We start from the raw sequence: 10,000 nt of genomic DNA, 5'->3' as shown, positions 1-10,000 counted from the left end.
TTTTGCATACCGCTAATCAGTAATCAGCAGTTTCTTATTGCTGCCATCCCTGACCCAGAGCAATGAATTATAGGTTCGTTCACATCTCCTTCATCTGCAGTATAGTGTTCAGCCAGATAGATGAATAAGCAAATTGTTGGGATGCTGGTGAAGTAAAGGATGATAGTGATAAAACAAGACTGAGAGATGAGTTGGAAGATGTCATGATGAAGCAGGCACTAACACAAAAAATAAATGACATGCAAGCGCGTGTGTGTGTGTGAGTATGCCCCGAGGGAGGCCATCACTACAGTGGGTTTTGGAGCTCAGTGCGTTTATGTGGAAAGTGCAGCTGTCTCCTGTAATCAGTATAGCTGGACTGCCTTTTTGCAGGGTGTCTGTTCTCTTCCTTTTTTGTGTGTGTTTACACTTATAAACACAGGACTTTTTGTAAATGGAATTTACTTAACTCTCCACCCTCCTTTTTTTACTTTCTCTCATCCTGCTCTACAGTATCTTTCTCTCTTGCTTACCACTCCCTCCTGCTCAGGCCATTCTCTCTCTCTTTTCTCTAAGGCTATATCTGTTTAGCCGTGAGGGCCCCCCTGTCGTTTACAGAAACTCATCTTAAGCTCTCTTTCCAACTGAAAACACACACACATACACACACAGGCACACTAGCTCAACCACAACACACTCAAAGGCACCTGGTTAAACAGTCATGACAAACAGGGCCACCGCACATCCACAGACACAATCATACGCACAGAAGACTGAACATTCCTCCCAGTGGTCTAGTGTGGGTTGAGAACAGGGTTTTCATGAGTTATTTAAGTGTTCTCCATCATGCGTGTTGCGCTGCAGTTCACACTGACATGACACGGCCCATTTCCTCCGCTCAGGCTGGAAACGTGACACAAGACACGCTGGCGGTGTTCACACCAACTAGAGTAGAGAGGTGCACAATCTGTCATGATCTTAAGAGTGTTGGATTTAAATCATTAAATGGGCCCCTATGAAACAGCTAGAGTAAAGCTAAAAGGAGAGGCTTATGATTTTAGACAGTTGCTGTCAACTCCAGTTTGATTTTAATTGTGCGTGTGTGAATATTTATTGGCTTAATGGTCAAAGCTCTAATGTAAATGTTTGTTTTGACCAATGGCATACAGAGAGAGGGAGGCGGTGTGCTTTCACATTGCATTGTGGTGTTGTCATTATGTGAGTTAAGGAGATCTCCATATATATGCAGACAAGAGGTTCCCATTTCTCATTTCAAATGTCCCAACATGTTGCGGCCTATCATGAGCCCCTATCAGACAGGAAACATGCTGGAGTGGGGAGGATGTGACATCTGGGCTGACCACAATGTGCTTCAGGCCCATGAACACATTCACTGAACATTTCACATACATCAGCTGTCCCTCAGGCTCAAAACAACCACACAGTCAATACATCACTATTAGTGGTGAATGAAAAAGGAACAACCTCCCTGCTGTACTGTCTGCATAGACATCTAATGGAGGGAGGGTCAAACAGGACTAATGTAAAGGGGAAAATATATGGTGAGGAAATTTGTACCATTATGCTCTTCTTTGTCTCCACTGTTTAAGCACCAAGAGGTAAGAGTGGTGTAAATGTAACCTTTTTCAACATTTATTCTGGTCCCTTTTACTGTTTCATCACAGCATTCTCCCCCCAATCTTGTCATACTAAGTTCATACATTCAGAGATATGTACATTTATGTTTGTGTGTACATGTATGTGTGTGTCTTGGAATTTAACGTGCTGATGATGTGATTGTCATTAGGGTTGGGCAGTGTTTGGATATTATATATTGGGGTATATAACGATTCTGATTCCAATTCCGATTCTTCCTTTCGATTCCGGTTCTTATCGATTCTCGATTCCGATTCTTTGAGGGGTGGGGTTTAAATGGGTCACATGCTTATTTCACAAATAAGAGGAAAGTTTTATTTTGATTCAAAGGTGGGTTGCAGTTTGACGGGGCTTTTTCAATGTAAAATAAAGCCACACTAAGGCACCGCTTACTTTGCTCCAAGGCTGCAAAACAACAAGTGCCTGGCCGCTACGGAAACCAAAACTTGCACACGTTAAATTTGGAACCCATGATCAGTTTTGAAACCAAATCCTCCAAACGATTCCAATAAAGAAACGATTCCGATGGAATCGTAATTTTTGAAACGATTCCAAGTAGGAAACGGTTCTCGATGCCCAACCCTAATTGTCATGAGGTAGGCTGTGAGTGTGTTTTGATTGCAATGGCACAGCTGGACTCGGCAGACTTGGCAGTCTTGTGTGCTTGGCTGCTGGCCAGTTCAATACAATTACAAATACCCACTGAGGGAGCATGGAGCACCACTGAAGATAGGGTGTGTGGGTGCTGGTTGGTGCACAGAGGGGGGAAATTCACAGTATCTGGCAATCCGCCTTTCATGGGAGGAGGATCAATGGCTGAGCTGTTGCTTTAGCCGCTGTGGTTAACATTTTACATTAAGAGTCTTGCATGGAGAACACAGCAGTGAGGTTAAATCCATAAACAGCCATGTTGCAAGAGCATATTCACTGCGCACACACACACACACACACACACACACACACACACACACACACACACACACACATTAAATGAGGAACAGTCTGTCCATGAGAGAGAGTTTATAGCTACGCATCCTTGTATCTCTTGTCCAGAGAACAGAGCAGCAGGTGGAGAGTGAGAGTAGCTGTGTGAAAAAGAATAGAGCTGAGGGATGACAGGAATAGTGTGCTGGGATGTGGGGAAGGAAGTTGTGGGGAGGATGGTGAGAGGAAGACAAGGACACTGAATGGAGAGACGACAGGGGATGTGTTTGGAGAGAGAGATCAGAGAGTGACAGAGGAGGCATGGAGAGGAATGCCATGCAACCCCCACCCCCCCCCGACTCCCTCTCTTTTCTTCTTTTCTTTTGTCACCCTCAGTAGGGATGACAGGAGGGTGGGCTAACTTCGAATGACAGTGACAAGCTTGCCACCGCTCCCATGAAGCACAGCAGATGGAAGTGTGTGTGTGTGTGTGTGTGTGTGTGTGTGTGTGTTGGCGTGTGTGTGTGCACGCGATTAACATGCCACTGGAGACCAGGGTATACCGAGTCTCTTGGCAGCACCACGCTTGGCAGAACGCCACCTTACTGCCCTCTTTTTCCAGCCCAGCAGAGTGGGCGTTGAGGTGTGTGTGTGTGTGTGTGTGTGTGTGTGTGTGTGTGTGTGTTTGTGTGAGGGGAAGCAGTCTCAACAAACACATTTTAATTCACAGTGTTCCCATTGTCTTTTAGATTATATCCTTTCTTCAGGGGGCAAGCTAGCTGGATGGCCTCTGTGGCTGTTTGTTCATCCATCTATTTGAGTAATTTGGTAATGTAATGATCACAGGATTTTTGAGAAACAGAGCTCTGTTCTGCAGTGTGGCGCCAGTCCTGGCGGGCATGGGGGAATTAGTCAGGAGACAGTGGGTTTGGCACTGTGCCACGGTTATTAGCCACTCACAGGGTGGGCACGGGGTTATGCCCCGACTCAATCACTCACTGTGTTTGCATGTGTGTGCTTAATGTGTTTGTTTCTGTGAGTGTGTGTTTGTGCGTGTCTACCATTTGAGTCAGGATTCTCCTCTGGTCACAGTGACCTTATTGTGAAGTCACTTCTGGTTGATTTGTACCCTTTCCAACACATTCCTCTCTCCGAAAGGCTGAGAAACAGGCCGTTAACCCCCTCTCCCCCCCTCACTCTCTCTCGTCTTCCCTCCTGATGGGTTTGATTTAGTGACTGTGGTTTTCCATCCAGAGCCTGGGAGCCAGAAAGAGTAGACTTAGGGAGAACTATGGATTCACAGCCAGCGGAGCACGTCATTACTTGGCCATAGCTCATCAGCAGATACATCAGCAGGCTGTAGGGCTAATAGATGCGAGCTGTCGCCGTTCAGGAAGTAATAACCCTCTCTTCATTTCACCCCTTTAATTATTTCCTTCTCACACATTGCATGGATTGCACTAAATTGATGACAGCAAAAAGCATCTAAGAGTTTGTTACGTTATTTGAGGCTGAATGTTTGCCTGCATTCTACAGTGTATATATATATATATATATATATATATATATATATATATATATATATATATATATATATATAATATAATAACTCTACTTAGTGCAACGTGGACCAAAGAATTCCTCTTTTGGGGCTTGGGAGAAGTTATATTTAGGAGCTGGTGAGGCCACCCGATGTGAGGTTAACGCTCAGTGTAGGGCATTGAGATCAGGTTACAGACATGTTTCAGCAGTAGCCCTAACAAAGATGACCACTTAGTGAGAGACCTCCAGACTCTAACCCTTGACCTCACAAAGGAAACAGGTGTTCAAGCAGGATTAAGCCTGACTGCCTGCACGCTCAGAGCTGGCAGCAGGCTGTGTTGTGTATGTGTGTGTCTCTTTTCATTTACAGCACATGGACATACATAAGAAAACCTTGCTCTACAACAAAACACTATTTGTGTGAAGTGTTTTATAGAGATGATTTTCTTTTTTTCTTTTTTTTTATGAAAACAGGGTTTTGTCAGTGATGTGAGCTTAACAACTGAGCAATATTTGATCCATTCCTTTAATTTTGTTTTTCCTTATGCTCTTGTCATGTTCACCTTTTCCCACTCCTTTTTCTTTTTTTCTCCTTTTCTCTCCCTCCCTCTGTAACCCCATGACTTCAATCATCCCTTCCTCCCACCCAGCCTCCCTGTCTCCACCTCCACCCGCTCTCTCTCCTTGCTTTCTGCTCGTCGATCCCTCTTTTCTTCCCTCCCTCTCAAACTGTCCTCCACTGTCAGGCGACTCGGCTGAGGCTAAGTGCTTTTTGCTGTCTCACTGCAGGTGGGACTGTAATAAAGCTTGTCATATTTTTTTTTTTTTTTTTTTTTTTTTTTTTTTTTTCTCTTTTTTTTCTTTTTTTTTTTTCTTTTTTTTTCCTTCCCCTCTCTCACCTCCCTTCCTTCCCCCTTTATTATTCCTCTCTTATTTGTCTGCCTTTTCTTTCCTTCTTATTTTTTTTTCTCTTATCTCTCTCTCTCTCTCTCTCTCTCTCTCTCATCTCTCTCTCTCTCTCTCTCTCATTCTCTCTTTCTCTCTCTCTGGTTTCCTTGCCAACTGCACTTTCAGGAACATGATGAAGAAGAGCAGCAACAGGAGACATCCCTCTCAACATAACAACTGTGCACACACACACACACACACACACACACACACACACACACACACACACACACACACACACACACACACACACACACACACACACACACACACACACACACAATCCATGTAAATGACTCCAGGTGAGGTTGTATTGTTTGCCCAGCTGCTCCTGCTAACCAGTCTCTCCTGTTCCATAGTAAACCAGCAGGCTGCATGGAAATCAGCTTCCTCTACACAAAACAGTTCTCTGTTTCTCCTCGTTTATTTTATGTTTGCGCACAGTGTACTGTATGTGTGCTTGTATGTTTGTGTAGATGTGAGTGCTTGTTTCTGCACAGGACACTCAAAGGGCGTGCATGTTTTTCAGAATCATCTAAACCCATTTCTTATTCCAGTGTGTGTGTGTGTGTGTGTGTTTGTGTGTGTGTGTGTGTGTGTGTGTGTTTGTGTGCACTACAGTAATAGAAATGGCTTGTACACCGTATCGTACTTGTTCTAGCCACAGGATGGCAATACTGAGCCCCTTCTTTAAAAGGAATCCCTCTCTCACACACGTACACTCGACCACATACACTCACTCACACACATACACACACAGCCCTCTTTAGTCTGAGTTAGCCCAGGCTTGTGTAGGGTGACGGGGTGCAGTGAATAATTTAGTCCCGGCCATGTTAATGGCTGACAGCGAACATGGACTCTCTACTCTGCTCTTGGCCTATTACTAGTACATTCTGTTTCACTCTCACTCTTTCTTTGTCGCTCTATTGTCCTCTTATTTTCCATTTATAGTGTCCTAGTGATGATGACGATTTAGATGTCACTTTTTGTTTAATCACGGTTGTTTTATCGTATTACGGAAAAAAACTAAACACTTTTAAAATGGATTAGGGGGTTATATGAATGTATCATTATTTAACCATTTTTTTCAACCATTGTTAATAACATTGAGTAATTATCACTTTCACCTGTTTTCTGTCCTTATTAACATTTTTCAAACACCTTGGTGCACAAATATTACATTTTTAAAGTCACAGTATATTGACTTATCCTGTCCTATAGCTTCTTTTCAAGCTATTTAAAAAAGTCCCCTGTGTGATCAGCCACTAAATAAATAAAAAATTCCAATTACCTGACAGAAATATTTATTTAGAATTTCCCTGACCTCATTATTACTTATTTCACCCAAAGCAAAAATATTTATACAGATATTTTTTGTTTTGCAAGATGAAATATGAGGATGCTACTAGATGCAGAGAATGTTAAATAACACTCACTTGTATAGTTACAATCTCTGGATGTATTTACCATGGTTTTCAGTTGGTTCTTCGTTGTTCTTCTTTAACAATATTAATTAATCACTCATAAGATTCATTTTGACAGGTAATTATTAGTTGCTGAGCACTGCTAAATTCTGTGACATTTTTAGCTTATCTTCATTTAACTATATTTTTCTGTTCTCATATATTTTACTTCCTCTATGGTCCCCCTTTTCTGTTTTTCACCTTATCTTCTCACTCCCAACCCTCAATCTCTACACAAACTGTTGAGCAGATCACAGGAAACATGTGTGGGTATGAGTATATATATATAGTGTGTGTATATGTATCTGTCTGGCCCCAGTCAAGCATTATTAATGTTATGATTGCCCCAATGGGCTTCAGCTCTCTGTTTGTGTGACGTGGGTGAAGAATAATATGACCCTTACACTAATGCAATCACATACACTAAACAAATTATAGCTCCCTCCCTCTCCGTCTCTCTCCCGTCATTTCTCTCGCTCTCAATTCAGCCGTGACAATGTTACATGTGGCGTACGTGGTGTGCAGCTTGTCCAGCCTATGTGTGTTTTTGTAGGCCCTGCCTCGCTCCATTTTTCTCTCTGATACGATCAGTATGACTGTGTTTGGGGCAGTAGGAGCCATGAAGCCTGGCGTGGCAGGCAGCAGCAGCACTGAGGTCTGGCCAGGCTCAGGCAGGCTCAGGGGGGATTGGGAGTGACATGTCCGGGGTGAGACACCCTGTAGTTGGGACTCCCCACCAGCCTGTCTGGCTCCAGCCTGGCTGATAGAGTCCAGCTGAGCGTGGAGAGGAGTTGCTCCCTATATCTCCTGGCCCCCCCTCTCTCTCTCTTCTCTTGAGCATCTGTCTGTCACATCAAAGTGTTCAACTCCTTATGTGTGCATTGCATGCATTTTTTATTTTTTTTACCTCTGCTGTTCTCAACAATTCTTATTAGCTATATTTCGTCCATTTGTTTGTATCATTCTCTCTGCCCCACCTTTTTTCCCTGCTTTTTTTCTTTCTCTCCACTGAATATCACACATATACTTTTCCTCCACCATCTCTCTATCTCACACAAACACATCCAGAACCCTTGAAAAGGGGTCATGATTGAGGCGTGCCGTTAATTAGCCGGCAGTGGTTGTCGTAGCAGAGCGATGGTAGGGTGTAATTAATTAGGTGGCGTGTGCACAGTGGGAGAAAAAGAGGGAGAGATGGATTGAGAGAGAAATACCCGCTATCAGTCCTCCTTTTATCCTCTGAGCTCAGATGAGTTCTCTAATGAGAAAAAATGAGATGCTCCCAACCAGGGAAGAAAGCATTTTGTCCTTTACATGTTCTCTCTGCCTCTCCTCTGCTTGTTGTTCTATCACTGCCTTGTTCTCTTTTCATCTGCCTATCACATCCGTGCTATTGCTAGTGGGGTGCCAGTGAGTTGGAGTCACCAGCCATAGGTCTCCCACAGTAGAATGAACACAGCCTCTGGGACACGTCCAGACACACTCATACAGTGCTGACAGCTATACCACACAGCAGAGATGGCATATAGCAGTTTATGGGTATTTACAGATACCCTGTTGTAATGGCTGCTGCTCTATTGTATTTGTGTTAGCAGTGGTGGTTTTATTTATCGGGAAAAAAGGGAGAGAAAGATGATAGATGGAGAGATCTCGAGATCTCGAAAAGGCATAGAAAATGTGGGAGGGAGGCAAAAGGTGCACAAACACTCAGAGCTCTATTGATCCTCTCCTCAGTTCAACACTGACTCCATGACCTCATTCAGAAGCACATCTGTGTGCGTGTGTGTGTGTGTGTGTGTCAACAGGTGTGTGTATTTCCAGCTGCATGTGTGTGTGTGTGTGTGTTTGTACTCTATATGTCAAAGGCCTAACTATAGTGTGATGTATATGTTTACAAAAAAGCGCTGAGAATCTCAACCTGTGTCAACCTTTACCCTTTAACAGCATCATGAATATTTAGATGCACACAAAGCCCCAGCCTTGCACTCTTCCTGCATACATTTAATTTCTTCCTTGAGACATCCAAATGCATGCAGCACAGCCCCCCGCCCCCAACACACACAGTATAGTGTAAACTGAGTTTAATGGCTGCCTGGCCCGTCCTGTCCTGTGTGACTGAAACTGTCGTAGGTGACGGGTTTATGGACAGTTTGGCAATGTCACCAGAGACAGACAGCTATTTACAGCCCAGTGTTAGACATGTCGGACACTGGCAGTTAGCATAAATCCCCAGGTAGGACCAGGCAGTGGATAATACACACTGTGTCGACCGTGTCCGACGTAAAACGTCAAATACACATATACTGTATACAGCAGGTGATCACTCGTTCACTCAATCACTCAGTCCTTTTTAACCTTCTTAATACTACCAACATACCTCACACACAAACGTCACACACACGCTGTAGATCTTTATCGCAGTTATTTACGGTGTCCTGACATCACGTTAACAACTGGCACTTGCTTCCCCTCCCTCCGTCTCTCTCTCCCCGCCTTCCCCTCTTCGTCTCTCGTCCCCTTCAGCTATCATTTAGCTTTACGAGGTGTCTTAAAAGAAGCCCGGCGTGTGTGCCCCTCCCTCCCCTTTAAGTCGGAGATATTGATATCCTCCATAAGTCAGACGTGCCTCTCTCTGTTACAGAGGAGAAATTGATGAGAGAAGGGTGTGACAGGAGGGGAGTGGAGCTGGCAGCGAGTCACAGGAGTTTGCCTGTGTATGTATCAGAGTCTGTGTTTGTGTGAGGACTCTTCAAGTGTGCGCTGCATCCAAACAGACTTATTAAGAGAAAGTGAGGAGTTGGTTTGGCGAGGAGGCAGGTTAAGCAAAGGAGAGGACCGCTAATCGCGGAAAAAAACCGAGACTGAGAGAGAAAGAGATCTGTACAGATAGGGAGGAGGGAGGCAGATCTGTTTCATTCTTTATGAGCTTTCCCTCTGTGTATGATACTGTTGCTATAAACAAGAGGTCAGCTGAAGAGTGGCTGTTTATAAGGTCCATCTCTCACAGTGAGCATTTCAAAAAGCCTATGAAATCCTGACCAGCCTGGTGTGGTTTGTGTGTCTTCTCTGTGTGTATTTGTGTGGTTGTGTTATCCGTCAGAACCATTAGCAACCATCTGTCTCCCAGTCTCACAGGAGAGCGTACAGTACTTCTCTCTGCATCGTGTATCATGCTGTATGAGTAGGCTTGTAGGTTTGCGTTTACCTACGACTACGTCTGTGTATGCTTGTGTGTATGCTCCAGAAGAAGGTACAGTGCGACCTGTATCTTCTGGGGAGATGTAACAACAATCGACTGTTCGTACTAACACAGAAACGCACCTGATCATCGTTCACCATAGAGCTTATGTTTAAATCGCTCCGTGTTTTTGTGCAGACTGCATTAGCATACAGTAGGTGTAGCGACGAGAGGAGATTAGAGTTATCTCACATGAAGAGATAAGTCATCTTCTCCATGTGGTTGGTCCAAGGTTGAGTCATGCTAACTT

General features: G+C 44.0%; 1 protein-coding gene across 2 annotated transcripts in view; it reads left to right on the top strand.

Moving 5' to 3' along the window:
* Positions 1-10,000, top strand: part of gse1 (Gse1 coiled-coil protein) — a 180,727-nt gene that overhangs the window by 62,178 nt on the left and 108,549 nt on the right. The window lies entirely within an intron of this gene.

The sequence above is a fragment of the Perca fluviatilis genome, chromosome 3 (genome assembly GCF_010015445.1).
Source record: "Perca fluviatilis chromosome 3, GENO_Pfluv_1.0, whole genome shotgun sequence".
In the NCBI taxonomy this organism is placed as follows: Eukaryota; Metazoa; Chordata; class Actinopteri; order Perciformes; family Percidae; genus Perca; species Perca fluviatilis.
The sequence above is the reverse complement of the archived record's forward strand: the minus strand, read 5'-3'. Positions and strand labels throughout refer to the sequence as shown.